General features: G+C 52.5%; 1 pseudogene; it reads left to right on the forward strand.

Annotated features, from left to right (window-relative positions):
• The first annotated feature begins 5,216 nt into the window (after positions 1-5,216).
• LOC132321337 (olfactory receptor 14A16-like) lies at positions 5,217-18,126 on the forward strand (annotated as a pseudogene).
• The last annotated feature ends 408 nt before the right edge of the window (positions 18,127-18,534 follow it).

Below are 18,534 nucleotides of genomic sequence, written 5' to 3' on the forward strand. Positions count from 1 at the left end.
GGGCTCCTTAACATGCAAAACTCACTAACAAGCCAAGGCTCTGCGCAGAACTTTCCCTAATTCCTCAGTCCTTGTGGGGTTCATTTGAGAGGTTTGCGGAGTGTAGTCAAAGTGAAAAGTTTTCGATACTCAATATCAGTAAGAAACAATTTCTTCTTTTTCCAATTATTCTTTTCCTGCTTATTCATTAAGTGATGTCAGCAAACTCCAATTCTTATTGACACAGAACACCTCCTGATAGAGTCCTAATACCTATGGAAGTCAAGACCCTGTATGTCAGACACCCTATGGGCAGCCTTTGTCCCTCCCTCCAACCCCACCAGTTCTCTCATCAGCCACCTGGGACTCGCAGCACCTTTCTTCAAATTGGAGCTTTCTCCACTGCAGTCAGTAGCTGCATGTTTCAGCCCATGGACACCAACTCCCACTTGCTTTATTTGGAGAATGAGCTGCACGCAGACACAGAACAATTGTTCTTTATTCCAAAACCCAAAACCAAAAGAAGGCTTGGTTCAATAAAAAACAAAACACACTCCTCTGCTGTACATTAAGTCCACCTGACCTCCTCTGCAGTCCACTTTCCACAGTGGATGCCCTTAGGCCAATAAAAACACATTGCTGTGTCAAGCACAGATCCCAAGAACCCACAAAGCACTCCCTGCCCCACGCTCTGTTCGTCCATATTCACTCACAGCGAGTCTCACACTGAAGCCGTGAGCTCCCGGAAATCACAGAAGGAAGCAAAGGAACAAAGTGAATCAAATGCTCTCTTTGGAATAGCCGAATCTGCACTGATGCCAACATATCGGGGTCACAGGAGTGTCTTCAAGTAGACTCTGCAGCATCGAGACCCACTCATTTCTCATTCTCCTCCAACGCTGGACCCCTTGGGTGCACTTGTCCAGGCTTCCCTTTCTTCTCAAGGGAGAGAAATGAGCTGTCTCAGCTGAGATGCTTTGGCCTATCCTGCCTGTCCACCAGCTCCTGCTCCACAAAGGCTCCCATCAGCCCTGGGTCACATTTCCCAGTAGCATGTGGAGTCTTCAGCTACCCCCGGGAATCTTGGAGGCAGTGGCCACCTCTGTGTGGGCAACTGCATCAACTGCTGAAGGAAGGTGTTAGGCAGAAGTTGAAACATATGTGGGAAAGACCTTGGTGTAATAATTGGGTAAGAAGGCTTTGACACTTGTCTGTAAATTCTCATGATTTTTTTACAGGCCATGGCCATGGACCAGCAAGGTAATGACACTTTCTCTCCCTCTATGTAAACACAGATTTATACATCTTGTCCCTTTTGACTGGTAACATTTGGGTTTCCTCAAGTAGCTACTGATTTGGTTCCTATCCACTGATGGCTGTTTTCCTCTCGAGTCCTGCCTTGAGGCACCAAGGCCTGGGAGACCTTGCTGGTGATAAGAGCACATAAACTATCTCAGGTCTATTTAGACCGACTCTCACTAAATTTAGGGGTGATCCCATGTTATCTTTACTTCTTCCTTCACTGTCCCTGAAGTAGTAACAGCTCGTTATGGTGCCCTTGAACTCACTTTCAGGTTTCAACTGAGTTTTGCTATAGACCATTTCCGTGCTTGGAGGACGTTGTCCTTGAAGACCAGCTGTACGGAGCTCTGCTGCCCTTCAATGCTGCTGACCATGAGACCCCACTACAACTCCCCACAATAGGCCAAAGTCTGCCCCTCTAAGATCCGGCATCTGCAGTCTCTATTTCCCTTCCTCACTCTCCTCGGGAGCTGGGACCCCACTATTTCAGTGTCACGACAGAAAAGGCTTACGCTGACCTTCAGTTCACTGGCCAGCTCTTCCTTGCTGGCAAGTGTCAGATCCAGGTTGGCATGACCCTTGTTGGCCCATCTGCCAGCGCTGCTAAGACGTTCTCCCAAGACACTCCAGAAGCTGCCTGGACTGTCTGCATGCTGCTGCGTTCCTCTTCCAGAAAATGGCAGGGTCCTTCAAGTCCCCAGTGAGGACCAGGCTTCTACATGCCGAGACTTCCTTGGGGTGCTTAGAAAAGTCTATGCCAACTTCCCCACCGTGACTGTGGGTTCCTCGTCTCCCACCACGATGTCACCTTCACTGGCCCCTCCTCTGACCCTCACTCACAAGGGCTCACCCAACTTGTCCCTTGCCCCACAGAGGAGCTCCAGACATCCCAGCGACTTCTTCCCTCTGAGGGAACCCCACCCCAGGTCCTTCCAGCCTGTCTCTCCTGAACAGCCTCTGCCCATCCATTGCAGCACCCCAAGCTGTGTCACTTGTCCCCCCATGCCTTGGCCGTTACTCCACGGATGTCAAAAGCACAGGCTCCAGCTCGTCCTGGCTGTGCCCTGGCTGAGGGCATCAGTGCGCATTTGGGCTGTAGCCCCTCCGGTGTAGCCCCAGGCCAAGCTCTGACTTGTCTTAGGGAAAGCTGGTACCAAGTGTCCAAGACCCCGTCTGTGCAAAGGCTTTGCTTCAGAGCAGAGATGTGCGGGAGTGGACCCCAGATGGAAACATCGAGCTGAAATGGGATGCCAAGAGAGTGAGCAAACCCTGCTGTGCCAAGGCCAGAGAGAAACAGGGCTGGGCAGTGCAGCGCAGAAGGAAACGGGTTTTTTGTCAGTGGTGTCTGTGCTGCCCCTGAGGGCCTTTGCCAGAGGTGAAGCTGATCTCCAGGAATGCCAAGGTGCTGCTGACAGGCCCACTGTGAAAACTGTTGGTCTGCTCCTTGGCTGTGTTATCCAGGGGGTGAGTAAAGGTTGGTGGAGAGAAAAAAGAGCAATTTGAGAGTGTAGGCACATGAGTGGAGACCCGGTGTGATGTGCCTTGTGTTCCTGGACTGCCCTACATTGACTGGCTGGAGAAGGAACAGACCTTGCCACGCTGCAGGGGTGGCAATCAGTTTCTTGCACAAAGGAACTCTTAATGGGGATGGCTTTGCTGTGCTGTACCTGCCAGCCACATGTAGTTACGTGTGAGAGCCTTGGCATCTCACATAACACTACGGGCCTCTATTTGGACATTAAATACAGTAACTGTCCGGAATTTGATTAGGCAACGTGGGGATGAAAACCGTCATTATAGTGAATGGAGATCTAGTCAACCCAGCTGCTGGAAAAGAGAGAGAGAAACTTAATTCTGCCTATGATACAGATGGCAACATAGGCTGCCAAGAAAAGAGTAAATAGAGACAAGTGCAGTCGTCTTGCACATGCCTTGGCCAACCTCTGGCACCTCAGATGTCACCAGGCATTTCATCTGAAGAGCCAACTCCTGACCTACATCTTCATTAATTAGCACAGGAGCTGAGACAAGCAGCTCACATGCAGGTGCCTGTTCAATGCACACCGGAACTGAGGCGGAGGAATCCCACCTCCTGTGCGGTTGTGGCAGCCATGGGAGGGAGCTGAGTCCCCTTGCAGTGCTAGCAATAGAAACACAGGATGAGATGCCTCAACTGACTCAGCTGAATCCTATCCCTCAGCAGGAGTAAAGAAGATCCCTGCCTGTCATTGTCTGGGTGTCCTGACTGACAATAAAATATAAACGGTTATTTTTAGACCTAACTCTATCTCTGATAGGAGAAATGTCACATCTGGAAAGAAGTCCCTCTCCCCAGCTGCGGGAGGGAAGATGAGTGATCCCTTCAGCCTGTTTCAGGGCAGGTTCCCCTGGAGCCCCAGGGACACCTGGAGGGAGCCCAGAGGGGGCAGAGAAAGTGCTGCCTTGGGCTGGTCCTCTGCTGCTGAGCTGGGCTGGGCTCCTGGGATGGAGGGAGGGAGCTGATGGCAAGCGGGCAGCGCTGCAGAGAGACGGCTCTGCCCAGGAGCAGCTCCTCTGCAAAGCGCAGCAGGGCTGAGGGCACTGCCTGCAGGCACCGAGGGGAGACCTGCGAGGCTGAGAGAGCTTAAAGGCAGTTGGATGAGTGCTCCAGAGCAGGGCTTCCCTGCTGCACCGTCAGAAGGACAGGGCACGTTCGCTGCCTTCTCCCAGGGATGGCTGCAGGGCTGTGAAGGTGGGTGTGCAGCCAGGGGTGCCCAGGGCTGTCCTTCAGAGCAGGGTCCCTGTGTCCCGGGGGCTGTGTGCTGGGGCAGGGACGCTGCTGTCTGCCAGGGTCAGCACTCAGCCTGCCCGGGGAGCTCCCCACGGCGCTGCGGGGAGAAGCTGTGGGTGGAAGGAGCAACCCTGGCAGGGCAGGGTGCTTCTGCTGTAGATAGGGCGCTGCATGGGCTTCTCACAGCTCCAGATAAGCCTCGGGGCATTTTGAGAGCGTCCTTTTGAAGAAGAACATTGAGGCAGCATTTACTTGACAGGGAAGGTATCTGTGCTTTCAGTTTCCCACTGTTGGTGGGCTGGGTGGGCAGTGGGAGATTGGAATTTATTTCTCTTCTCTGGAGAAGGGACTGAGACCCCAGTTCTTGATAGCACTTGTCTGAGCTGCTTCTTAGCCCCTGCCCACCCAGAGATGCCCTTGGGCAGTGCCTCCCTGCCAGGAGGTATCTCAGGGCAGAGCTGAGCTCACAGCGGGTGGGATGGGCTCTGTGAGCAGCGACTGGGAGGAGAAGAGGGCACAGAGAAACAGCTCGGGTGGCAGGGACAGCTCCAGGCAGCAGAGACATGGGCCGGGAGTGAGAGGGAGCTGCTACCAGAAACGCCATGGGAGGAAAGATTTGGGCACCTCCCTGCCATCCCCTGCAGAGCAGGTGCCTCCCCCAGAGCAACCCCCGGTCTCTTCTCCCGCCCAGAAGAGCCTCTGCCCCCAGTCCAGGGCATGCGTTACCTCCTCCACAGCTGGACCTCCAGAAGAGAAAGACGTGGGTCCTGCAATGAATATGCATGTGTGCATGTGTCTGTGAGGTGGAGAGCACAGCCGGGTAAGGAGAAGGCTGCCCTGCATGCCTGTCTGCCTTTCTGTCCCTGCTTCATTTTTTTGGAGCACAGCAGTAGCCTTCCTTTTTTCCGCACCTGCTCGTTGTGCTCTTGCTCTCGGGGCTGGCATGATGGTGCAAGTCAGCTTCTGTTCTAACTCTGACTGGGGTCCTTCAATGGAGGTGTCTTCAAGGGAACTACGTGGCCAAGTTGTATTTGAAACTGTGAGGCAGTATGTCATTCAGTTGATAGGGTTGGGGAATGAACTGACTTGTCCCTCATTCAGCTCAGGGACAGGGATTTCTATGAGAAATGGCATGGGATTGTCCTGAGAAGTTTCTCCTAACTTGTCACTGTCGATTCCTTATTGCACAGTGCCCCTTGCCCAGAGGAAGAAAATGTCCAACAGCAGCTCCATCACCCAGTTCCTCCTCCTGGCACTCGCAGACACGCGGGAGCTGCAGCTCTTGCACTTCTGGCTCTTCCTGGGCATCTACCTGGCTGCCCTCCTGGGCAACGGCCTCATCATCACCGCCGTAGCCTGTGACCACCACCTCCACACCCCCATGTACTTCTTCCTCCTCAACCTCTCCCTCCTCGACCTGGGCTCCATCTCCACCACTCTCCCCAAAGCCATGGCCAATTCCCTCTGGGACACCAGGGCCATCTCCTACTCTGGATGTGCTTCACAGGTCTTTTTTTTCTTTTTCTGTGCTTCAGCAGAGTATTTTCTTCTCACCGTCATGGCCTATGACCGCTACGTTGCCATCTGCAAACCCCTGCACTACGGGACCCTCCTGGGCAGCAGAGCTTGTGTCCACATGGCAGCAGCTGTCTGGGGCAGTGGGTTTCTCTATGCTGTGCTGCACACGGCCAATACATTTTCACTACCACTCTGCAAGGGCAATGCTGTGGACCAGTTCTTCTGTGAAATCCCCCAGATCCTCAAGCTCTCCTGCTCACACTCCTACCTCAGGGAAGTTGGGCTTCTTGTGGTTAGTGTCTGTTTAGTCCTTGGATGTTTTGTTTCCATCGTGCTGTCCTATGTGCAGATCTTCAGGGCCGTGCTGAGGATCCCCTCTGAGCAGGGACGGCACAAAGCCTTTTCCACGTGCCTCCCTCACCTGGCCGTGGTCTCCCTGTTTCTCAGCACTGCCATGTTTGCCTACCTCAAGCCCCCCTCCATCTCCTCCCCATCCCTGGATCTGTTGGTTGCAGTTCTGTATTCAGTGTTACCTCCAGCAGTGAACCCCCTCATCTACAGCATGAGGAACCAGGAGCTCAAGGATGCACTGTGGAAATTGATGAGTGGATACTTTTCAAACGCATTAAACTGCTTGTCATTTACTGTCAATCACTCGTAATGTCACTCATTACCGGCCCAGACCATCCTCTGTAGTTTTGGTTGGTGTTGGTTGTGGGTTTGGGATTTTTCCCTCTGTTTTTCTTTTTCAAATAGTGTCCAGAAAGAATGTCATTGTTTGTGCCATTTCTAATTATGTATCTCTCCAGCTTTGTGTGACCCATAGATGTGTAAATGAGGAGCCGTGCTCTCTGTGTTTTTAAAGAAAATAGAGGACCCTGCCGTGACTTGTTTGTCCCAGATCCTTTCTCCAAGAGCTTCTCTGGAGCTGCAGGGCAGTGTCTGTGTGCAGAGGTGGAGGGGAAACGAGTCCCAGCACAGCAGCACTGCCAGGCAGCACCAGCGCTTCACCTTCCCAAGCTGCTCGATTTCAACTTCCACTCTCTTCTTCTGAGCCCTTGTACTGGTGTAACATCTGAGTGCTCTTGGGGCTTGGTCAGAGTCCTGCTGCGTGGCAGTCCTGTGGCTGCAGGCAGGGACAGGCAATGGGCACTTTGGTGACAGATCTGACACCCATCACAGCATTTCTGTCATGAAAGGGGATCTCCTCAAGGCAGTGCCTGAAGGCTTAGGACTTCTTCTAATGTTGTTCTCAAGAACATGCCCAGGAAAGAGTCCTGGAAAGGAAAACACCATGAACAGCTACAGTGTGTGAGTGTGAAGGTTGGGGACACACAGCAGTGTCCTGGCACAGCCAGGTCTCCTGGCAGAGCCCGGAAGGACCAGCAGAGCAGGGTCTGCTCTGTGCCCGTGTTTGCTGGAGACCCGGGGGAAGCTGCCCCTGGGCAATCGACACAGACCAGCCAATAAAACCACATTTTCCAGCTCTGACCTCTCACCCCAGCTCAGAGCAGCTTTTGGTCCCTCCACGGAGGGACGCTGAATGACTAGGTCAGAAGTCCGTGTTTGCATTGTACAGGTGAGATGTAAGCGTGCCCATGGTGTGCGTGTGGTGAGATGACCCCGAGTGAGCACAAGTGCCATCAGCTATTCCTGGGGGTGCCGTGAAGGCCTGTGGGAGAACCAGTAGCTCGAGGTCACTTCCCGTTGAGAGTAACGTCCCCTGGGAATCCACCTGAAGGCAGCACTGGGATCTGCTTCCTTGAACCAAGGTCCCCGTGTCCATTCCCCATGCCGTGGGGCATCTCACACGAGTGCAGAGCCAGGGGACCCACCGCAGGGCTGAGGTGTCTCCCAGGCTCTGGGAGTGGCAGCAGGAGGCCAGGGAGACACCATGGCTGCTGCAATGCACTGCCTGCGCCTGTGCAAGGGAAGGACTCCTGTCTCCGAACACCCCTCTGTGTGTGCGAGCAGTGCATGAGGCCAGCTCAGCTCTGGACACCTGCACTCAGAAGGGGTTCTGCAAGCATGGGTGACAATGCCCTCTAGAAGAAGGCATTTCTCACCTTTCCCAAAAGGCGGAGCACATCTAGGCTGTTTGAGTGCCCTCAGAGGCACACACACCTCCAGGTTTCATCTCTCTGAACTTCCTTCACAATATCTTCAAGCAACCAGCAGAGAAACAACTGTCCTTCCTTGTAGGTGTGCTACAAGGAGAGAGGGGACCAGAAGGACCTAAAACCTTCTGTGGAGAAAGGGCAATGGGACAATCTGACATCATCAATGGCATTTCCCTTACTGCGAATGGGGAATGTCCCCAACTCTTAGACAACTCTCTTCCTCCTCTCTCTCATGACCTGTCCTAGGATTGGGGTTGGGAACACCCTCATCATTCTGCTGGGGGTGGAACACTGGAACACTTGCTACAGCTCCACCAGCATGTCCCGGCTGCTGGCCAGCTTCCCGACTGGGGACAGCCCCATCTCTGCTCACAGCAGTGTTAGTTAGGTGGGAATGCTCTGGTGAGGTCAGCTGTGCCTCAGGATCTCACGGGATAGCAGGAGGCACGAGGCTGTGAAGGTGGCTGTGAGGTCACTTCTGTCTCTGGAGTTGACAGGCCAGCAGCAGGAACACGTCTGGGAAAGGGCCTGTGAGGTCACTTCTTTCTCAAGTAGCTGACAGGTCAGCCCTTGACTGGTGGCTGGGACATGTGCTTCTAGGCTCACATCTGCCAGAGTCTCTGACAGACCAGCAGCAGGCACCTGGCTGGCAAGTTGATTGTGGGAATCCCTTTCCCTAAGAACCTGGTAGGCCCACACAGGAGGAGGGCTTGGATATGGGTTGTCATCTCCTTTCCGCCTGAGTACCTGATGGGACGGCAGTACGCACACGGTTTGGTTGTGTTTATGGGAGAAGCCGAAAGGCCAGCAGCAGGCATGTGGCTTGGGAGGTCATGGTGAGGTCGCTTCTGCCTCGTCGGCTGGTGCAGCAAGTCTTGCAGATCCCATCTGTAGAAAGGTGATCCCATTTTCATCCTGTGATCCCTTTCAGTGTTTCCTTAGAAGGAAAAAAGTCAAGTCCTCATTTCTACTGCCCCCAAAAGAGGCAGTTCACCTGTGAATTTGCTGTGGCAGTTCTAGATATAGGTAAGGACATGCAGTTGGCCTAATCACTGGTACCAGGTGGGAGCTTCCTGCAGACTTCTCATCACAATCCAATTTACTCTGCGACCCAGGAGTATGATCTGCACAAGAGAGCCTGAAGGCCAAGCTGTACGTGGAGCACAGCCCAGGCCTGGGTCTACTCAGGTTTCCTCTTAGATGGATCCCCAACTCCTTGAGGTACAGTGGTCTTTTGGTCAGGATCACTGCACTGCCTGAGGAAGGCTGGGAAGAGGATGAGTGTCCTCCAGGCAGCTGGAGGAAGGGACACTATTTTAGGCCCTGGTAATCACCGGGGGCCTTTGAAGACCATGGACCTCTGCTAGAAGACCTCAGTTACAGGGAAGGTGGAAAGTGATCCCTGGCCTACCATGCTGAGAACGCTCTCCAGGATATGTTTTTCATGAGAAGACAAGGCAGGACTGGTGGGAGATGTGGATGGTCGCTTTGGCTGCAGTGTGAGTGAGGTGGTAGGGTGGAAAACCCTGAGGGAAGAGTGCAAGACAAATTGTGGCAGGGCTGAGTGGAGAGGAAGGATGATCTCCACCAACCCTCTGGCAGTGCTCGTCCTAATGAAGCCCAGGATGCCCTTGTCCACCCAAGGTGCAAAGCCAGGAGGAATTAAGGCATTGGGGAGACCTAATAACAGCCTTCCCACTTCTTCTTGGATACCAGCAAGAAAATGGAGCCAGGTTCTTCACTGTTGTGCATGATGGGAGGATGAGGGCCAATGGACATCAGCTGAAACCAGACAGGAAAAACTTTGTCCCCATCAAGACAGCCAAGCACTGGAGCAGATTTCACAGAGAGCTTGTGTCATCTCCATCCCTGGAGCTTTTAAAGCCCACAATGACTCATCCCCTGAGAAACCAGCTCTGACCTCATAGCTGACCCTGCTGAGAGCAGGAGGTTGGCCTAGAGACCTCCTGAGGTCCCTTCCGGCATGAATGATTCTGTGCTTCCATCCACCACAGATCTTGCCTTCAGGATGGGAGGCAAAGCACTCGGGTTCCTGGTGACCGCTGAAGTCAGACAGAAGGAAGTTTGGTCAGGTGATCTGTGACGTTCTTGTCCCACTCCAGGCATTATTATTCAGGTGCAGGGCTGCTTGGCAGGTACCCCAAACAGCCCTGACCATTTCATTTCCTTCACTTTTTCTTTCCTTTTTCCCTCTTTTCCTCCTCACAATCTCTTGCCCTTGACCATCCTTGTACCCTCCCATGCAGACAGCCCATCTCTCTTTACCCTTTCCTCCCTGGCCCCAGTTTGGCTTCCTTTGTACCTTCCTTTGGTGTTTCTGAGCTTGTCACCAGGGATATTTCGACCTTTGCCAGCGATTCCATTAAACTAGTATGTCTTCTATTGTCTCTAGTGTCCTGCAATTCTTCCTGCTGTGATCTTGTCTGAGGCACCACTAATCTGGTGGGCCATCTGTATGCACACATTGACAGCTGTCCAAACAGAGCTTGACTCCAGGGGGACCTTGAGAAGCTCTCGGATTTGGCAGTGGAAAACTCATGAAGTTTTAGAAGCAGAAGTTGCGAGTCCTTTTTTTGGGCCAGAATAACCCCAACCATGAGGGCGGGCTGGGACCTGAACAGCTCAGGAGTGACCCTGAGGTGAAGGGCCTGGGTGTTCCAAGGGGTGCCATATGAGCCAGTGGTGCATGCTCAAAGTTAATAAGGCCAACTGCATACGGGGCTGCCTTAGGAGGAGGGTGGCCACCCAGACAAGAGAGTCCTCATCCCCCTTGACTCAGCACTGCTGTGACCATGTCTGGACTAGAGTGCCTGGGTGTGGGGTTCCCCTGTCTGGAGGAATGGGGAGGAACTGGAAAGGATCTGGAGGAAATCTGCCAGGATGGGGTGGGGGGGTTTTGGAGAGGCTGAAGGTCCTGGGCTTCTTTAGGCTGGTGAAGTGTAGGCTCAGGGCACTGCAGTAGTAGCCTGCAGCTGCTTGAAGGGTGGTTTCAGAGATAATGGAGCTTTTGTTGGTAGTGGGAAGAGAAGGAAACCTGCACAACGTGCAGCTTGGAAGGTTCATACTGGAGGTGAGGAAAAAGAAGTCTTAATCCAAAAGTTACATTGTGGTGCAAGAGGTCATCCAGAGGGAGTCTGGACCATCCCATGACTTTGTATGTCAAGGAAAAGCCAGTGAGGGTGGAGAGACATCCGTGAAGGTATAGAAATGCTGGGGTGAGAGCTAGGTGGGAAAGCAAGATGGGTGTCTACAGCCTGAAGGGAAAGAGGTGCAGGCACGGGCCAAGGGCTCTGGAGAGACTAAAAGGCTCAACAGGACCGAGGTCTTTGTCCCCTTGGCCATGGCAGTTGCCTCTTCCACCGAGGCCTACCAGCAGAAACTTTCTTTTGAGGCTCTGGACTTTGTTTCCCCTGCCTGGGGAGGCCAGGAGGTGTCATAGAATTTTCTTACACTTGGCATTGCTCACCCTCACATCCCACTGCCCCCAAGAAGAGCTCTGAGCCACACGTGAGGGACAAGATCTGCCTTCCCAGGGTTTGGCCTTTCTGCTTCATGAAAGAAACAAAGGGTTTTCTCAGCATGAGAGCCACCTGCCCAGTGCCTTTGCCTACCTGCAATCATGGCCTCCAATTCTCTGCTCTAACAAGTCCTTGGGGAGGCTTTGTCAGGAATGGCCCTCAGTGGGGCCCATTAATGCTTCAAGGCCCTTGGAGTTTTGCTTCTGACTTCTTGAGCACTTTGTTCAATCTTCTCTCAGTATCTGAGGCTCACGGACTCAGCACCAAATACACCGTGGGGCTCATTAGAATACAGAAAGCCCTAACGAGCCATGTCTCTTCTTGTAATTTTCTTCAAGTCTTCAAGACTTGTACAGCTAATTGGAGAGGTGCCATAGTGTAGTTAAGGAGGGAGATTTCAAAGTGCATCTAATATTTTCAAGGATATTTTTGATTGCTTTTCAGTTTAGAGAAGGGGTGATAGCAGCATTCTCCAAGTGCTATTGAGCCAGGATGTCTCCTCAGGAGGTCTGGACAGGCAGGAAAAGCAGTCCCTTGGGGTCTGACACTGTATGGACAACGTTGTTCCTCACCTCCCCAACCTCGCCATTTCTGTCTTTGGCCTCCTGGGGCTTACATCACTGTTCCTTGCATCAGACTTCTCCGCTGAAGTCTGCAGCTGGAGGTTACAGCTCCATGGCACCATCTCCCACCCGCTCTCCTTCGAGAACTGGCTGCACACAGGCACAGAAGAGTCTTTCCTATTTGTAAGGAAAGAAAATTAAAGCATGATGACTTTTCATAAACAGTAAAACACACTCTGTAACCATATGCTCAGTACAAGTTGCCTCTCTACAAGGGATCATCTGATCAGAAATGTTTTTGATAGGTACAAGAAGACAGAGATGGACGTAATTAAAGAGTACGCTAGAGAGACAATTAGACTACTGAAAGACAGGCAAGCTTTTAACTCCCTGAAGCTCAAGGCAGCAGCATAGGTGAGAGGTATCTGGATGGACAAAGAATAAGGGGAGGAGAAAACTGGAGAATCATGGAAAAGGCCTTTGTCTGGGCAGTCTGCATCTGAAAAGATGACTTTAGAAATGGTCACTGTATCCTGGACAGGTGCAAATATATGAAAAACTAGAGAAATTCAAGACACCATGTCACAGGCTGGAAAGCGGTAATGAAGTTACAGGGGAAGATCAATATTTCTTTGGAATATCCCTTGGAAAGGGACATGGGATCGGTAGAGTCTCTTGTAAGTGAGGAAAGGCAACGTTGCCCCCACCTTTGAAAGGGGCCAAAAGTGCAACGCAGGGAATGCGTCCAAAAGCAGTCAGCATGGACTTGCCAAGGGTAAATCATGCCTCGCCAACCTGATTGCCTTCCTGATGAAGTAACTGCATTTGTGCATGAGGGGAGACCAGTGGATGGCATTTACCTCAGCTGCAGCAAGACTTTTGCCATGGTCTCCCTCGGTATTCTTGTACCCAAGGGAGGCCTTTACAGTCTGGACGATCAGACAGATGGGCAAAACACCAGGTGGAGAATGAGGCTGAGAGCACAGTGGTGAAGGGGTCATACCCTACCTGGAGGCCAGTGGGACGTACTGGGGCATGGTGGGGCAGCAGAGGGGACTCTCCTGGGCCCTCTGCAGTGTAACACCTCTATCCATGACCCCGAGGAGGGCCATTTATTGACCACTTAATTTACCAATTGCTGTCATGGGCAAAACAGACCCCACTGGGGAAATTATGGTCTTGTTAGAAGCAGCATGACTCAGGATGACCATTGGCACACATGCTTTAAAAGCTGCACTGTTGGAGTTTCCATCCAAGGGGACCTTGACACACCTGTCATCAGCCAGGTTTTGAGCCAGCTTTACTAGATCTCCGTTGACTATAACGAGCGTGATTTCAAGAACATCCCCACATAGGGATAATTCAGGGCAGTTACTCTAATTCCAATTTCAAGCCTGTAATGTTACGCGACATGCCACAGCTCTCACACACAGCTGCGTGCGGTTGGCAGTGACAGGAATAGCCCCACACAGGAAAGCCATCCCCATTCAGAGCGAGTGTGTGTCAGACTCCCCAGACAGCATTGCAGACAGATGCAGTGCCTTTGTGCAAGAGACTGATTGCCACCCCTGCCGTGGGGCAAGGTCTGTCCCTTCTCTAGCCAGTTGATGTAGGGCAGTCCAGGAATAGGAAGTTCATCGCACCGGGGTCGCCACGCGTGTGCCTACGCTTCCAAACCGCTGGTTTTTCTCTCCACCAACCCTTACTCTCCCCCTGGATAATATAGTCAAGGAAGAGTTTTCCCAGTGGGCCTGTCAGCAGCACCTTGGCATTCCTGGAGATCAGCTTCACCTCTGGCAAAGGCCCTCAGGGGCAGCACAGACACCACTGACAAAAAACCCGTTTCCTTCTGCGCTGCACTGCCCAGCCCTGTTTCTCTCTGGCCTTGGCACAGCAGGGTTTGCTCACTCTCTTGGCATCCCATTTCAGCTTGATGTTTCCATCTGGGGTCCACTCCCGCACATCTCTGCTCTGAAGCAAAGCCTTTGCACAGACGGGGTCTTGGACACTTGGTACCAGCTTTCCCTAAGACAAGTCAGAGCTTGGCCTGGGGCTACACCGGAGGGGCTACAGCCCAAATGCGCACTGATGCCCTCAGCCAGGGCACAGCCAGGACGAGCTGGAGCCTGTGCTTTTGACATCCATGGAGTAACGGCCAAGGCATGGGGGGACAAGTGACACAGCTTGGGGTGCTGCAATGGATGGGCAGAGGCTGTTCAGGAGAGACAGGCTGGAAGGACCTGGGGTGGGGTTCCCTCAGAGGGAAGAAGTCGCTGGGATGTCTGGAGCTCCTCTGTGGGGCAAGGGACAAGTTGGGTGAGCCCTTGTGAGTGAGGGTCAGAGGAGGGGCCAGTGAAGGTGACATCGTGGTGGGAGACGAGGAACCCACAGTCACGGTGGGGAAGTTGGCATAGACTTTTCTAAGCACCCCAAGGAAGTCTCGGCATGTAGAAGCCTGGTCCTCACTGGGGACTTGAATGACCCTGCCATTTTCTGGAAGAGGAACGCAGCAGCATGCAGACAGTCCAGGCAGCTTCTGGAGTGTCTTGGGAGAACGTCTTAGCACCGCTGCCAGATGGGCCAACAAGGGTCATGCCAGCCTGGATCTGACACTTGCCAGCAAGGAAGAGCTGGCCAGTGAACTGAAGGTCAGCGTAAGCCTTTTCTGTCGTGACACTGAAATAGTGGGGTCCCAGCTCCCGAGGAGAGTGAGGAAGGAAAATAGAGACTGCAGATGCCGGATCTTAGAGGGGCAGACTTTGGCCTATTGTGGGGAGTTGTAGTGGGGTCTCATGGTCAGCAGCATTGAAGGGCAGCAGAGCTCCGTACAGCTGGTCTTCAAGGACAACGTCCTCCAAGCACGGAAATGGTCTCTAGCAAAACTCAGTTGAAACCTGAAAGTGAGTTCAAGGGCACCATAACGAGCTGTTACTACTTCAGGGACAGTGAAGGAAGAAGTACAGATAACATGGGATCACCCCTAAATTTAGTGAGAGTCGGTCTAAATAGACCTGAGATAGTTTATGTGCTCTTATCACCAGCAAGGTCTCCCAGGCCTTGGTGCCCCAAGGCAGGACTCGAGAGGAAAACAGCCATCAGTGGATAGGAACCAAATCAGTAGCTACTTGAGGAAACCCAAATGTTACCAGTCAAAAGGGACAAGATGTATAAATCTGTGTTTACATAGAGGGAGAGAAAGTGTCATTACCTTGCTGGTCCATGGCCATGGCCTGTAAAAAAATCATGAGAATTTACAGACAAGTGTCAAAGCCTTCTTACCCAATTATTACACCAAGGTCTTTCCCACATATGTTTTTATTGGCCTAAGGGCATCCACTGTGGAAAGTGGACTCCACAGGAGGTCAGGTGGACTTAATGTACAGCAGAGGAGTGTGTTTTATTTTTTATCAAACCAAGCCTTCTTTTGGTTTTGGGTTTTGGAATAAAGAATGATTGTTCTGTGTCTGCGTGCAGCTCGTTCTCCAAATAAAGCAAGTGGGAGTTGGTGTCCATGGGCTGAAACATGCAGCTACTGACTGCAGTGGAGAAAGCTCCAATTTGAAGAAAGGTGCTGCGAGTCCCAGGTGGCTGATGAGAGAACTGGTGGGGTTGGAGGGAGGGACAAAGGCTGCCCATAGGGTGTCTGACGTACAGGGTCTTGACTTCCATAGGTATTAGGACTCTATCAGGAGGTGTTCTGTGTCAATAAGAATTGGAGTTTGCTGACATCACTTAATGAATAAGCAGAAAAAGAATAACTGGAAAGAGAAGAAATTGTTTCTTACTGATATTGAGTATCGAAAACTTTTCACTTTGACTACACTCCGCAAACCTCTCAAATGAACCCCACAAGGACTGAGGAATTAGGGAAAGTTCTGCGCAGAGCCTTGGCTTGTTAGTGAGTTTTGCATGTTAAGGAGCCCTCTGGTGCCAAGTTCCTGAACTGCAGATACTGCAGGAAGGTTGAACAAGGCTCTGGAGAAGTAAAAGTCAGCACACAGCCTCCAGGTTTCTGAGGGTGTTAGTGGGCCCCAGCGAGGGCCATCGCTGAAGAGGCCATGGAGGGAATGACCAGAAAAGGGACGATCCCTGGGGACTGCTGAAGCAGGACCTCAGAGGCACTGGTTACAGGTGGAAAATCAAATGTGGAGGCAACTGTGAAAGGCCTTCATGCATTTCATCAAGGAACGAGTAGATGTGGCACTGCGGGACATGGTTTAGTGGGCATGTGGTGTTGGGTTGATGGTTGGACCTGCTGTTCTTACAGGTCTTTTCCAACCTTAGTGATTCTGTTATTCTATGATCAAGCAGGATGTTCAAGCCCTGACCCCCTAGGAATGGGGATCTGTTCCCTCATGGCATGCTCAGGGCTGCTGCTGGGGGCAGTGAGATGTGGGGGCATGTGATGCCAAGTGCAGGACAGCAGGAGGACTCCTCTGAGGCTCTATGGAGTGAGTGGGTGGGTGCAGAGGCAAGAAAGCGCTGGAGCTGTAGGGACCTGGTGTCCTCTTGGGGACCTCGGTGGAAGAGACAGCGGCCATAGTCGAAAGGACAAGGATTTCAGTTCTGTTGGGAGGTGCCAGCCCCAGCAACGGGGCCATCCCCACCACAGGCTGTCCTACACTGCCTGATGCCTCTGCCTCTTCCTTTGAAGATTTTATCCACCACCCCTGCTTGCCCACATCACTGTCACCCCATGAGGTTCTTATTGGTCCATCCCTCCAGCCTGTCTGTGTCCCTTGGGATGGCCACCCTGCCCTCCAGTGTAGTGTCTGTTCTCCTCAATGTGGTCTCTGCTACAAATGTTATGAATAATCCCTCTCTCAGCTCCTCCAGGTCATCAAAAAGACGTTAAACAGGGCAGGTTGCCGGGTAGACCCCAGCAGGACCCTGCTAGCTAGATGCCTGCAGGCAGAGAACCACGCATTGACCACGTACCTCTGAGCCCACCTGTCCAGACGGATTATACCCATCTACCTATCCCCCCATGCAGACCATAATATCCTAACATCAAATATTGTGGGGGATGTTGGCGAAAGCCTTGCTGACCTCCAGGTAGAAGACAACCACTGCTCTCCCCCGTGCAGCAATCCTCTCCTTTCTTCAGAAAGAGCAAAGAGGCTGGCCAGGCACAATCTCCCCTGGGTAAATCCCGTCACCTTCCTTTCAGACACCCAGAAAGGGGACGCGAGTGGACGTCCTCGGGGGCACAGCCTTCTGTTCCCCTGCTCATCCCTTGGGCATTTTTGAAAGGTGCGTACAATGTACAAAGGTGCTGCCAGTCATCAGGATGTTCCCCAGTCTCCATGACCTTTCAGAGGTGATGGAGAGTTTTCTCCCTGTGACAAAGGCCAGCTCGCTCAGCTCCCTGGGATGCCGCCCCTCCAGCCCCAGTGACCAGAAAGGATTGCGCTTGCTCAAGTGACCCCTGACTTGTTCCACATCCACTGCTGGTTCTTTTCCTCCAGAGTCCTGCCTCAAGGCGCAAAGGCTTGGGAGACCTTGCTGGGGAAGACTAAGGCAAAGAGGATATAGAGTATCTCAGAGCTGTCTACACCTGCTCTTTCTAAGTTCAGCAGTGGCCACACGTTCTCTTTGTTTTTTCCTAAAACTCTTTCTGGAAGGGCTAACAGCTCCACTTGATGCCCTCGAACCTCTTGCAAGGGTCCACACCAGGGAAGCTTTGGCTTCCCTAAAGCCATCCCCATTTCTAAATTTGTCCCTGAGTCCTTGCATCCACCTCCGGAATGCTTCTGTTTTTCTATGGAACTTCTTAATGAGTTCCTTCTTTAGCCAAGCTGCTCTCCTGAAATGGCTGGTTGTTTTCCTGCTTATTTGTCTGGACATGTCTTGTGCTTTGAAGATGCTTTCCTGAAAGACCAGCTGTACGGAGCTCTGCTGCCCATGGGCCTGGCACTAAAAGTCTCCTGAAGAGGCTAAACTCTTCCCCCACTATTTCATGGTCACTGCAGCCCAGGCTCACACTGGTTTTCACATCCCTCATCAGCACTGCCTCTTTCGCAAGGACCAGATTCAGGCAAAGATCACCTTTGTTGGCCTGGCACCTGTGCAAAGAAGTGGTCCCAAGAGACCCCAGACACCAGCTGCACAGTCTGCATCCTGCTGTGCTCCCCTCCCAGTGAGTGTCGGGGTCATTACAGTCCCCAACAAGACCTGGGGCCATGGATCTGGAGACTTCCATGGCTTGCTTAAATAAGCCTTTCTCCTCTGCCTTCTCCTGATTGCAGGTTCTGAGGGCCTGTGGTGGAGGTGAAGCTGATCTCCAGGAAGACAAGGTGCTGCTGAAAATGTCCTTGGCTTTGGACAGGCTGTGATCCAGGAACACGGTGACAATCATTCACCTCTTCCTTGACTGTATCATCAAGGGGCTGAGCAAAGGCTTGTTGAAAGAAGCACCAAGAGAGTTTGGGAGCAGCCAAATGATTGGAGCCGCCCGTGCGATGGGCTTCCTGTTCATGCACTGCTCTGCATCGGCTGGATGAACTTGGGTCAGACCTTGCCTCACTGCACGGCTGGGATTCAGTCGCTGGCCAACAGAGCCCGAATCTGCCGGAGATGCCACCTGGGCTTGCACAAAGGAAGCGAACCTGTCGGCAACGCTGCCTGGGGTGTCTGTCCCGCATCCCCTCTGAACGGGAATGGCTTTCCCATAGGTCCTGTGCTGTCCCTGCCAGCCACAGGCCGTTGTGCTGGAGAGCCCTGGCATCTCGTGTAGCACTCCA

The sequence above is a fragment of the Gavia stellata genome, unplaced genomic scaffold, assembly GCF_030936135.1.
Source record: "Gavia stellata isolate bGavSte3 unplaced genomic scaffold, bGavSte3.hap2 HAP2_SCAFFOLD_59, whole genome shotgun sequence".
NCBI classification, from domain to species: Eukaryota; Metazoa; Chordata; class Aves; order Gaviiformes; family Gaviidae; genus Gavia; species Gavia stellata.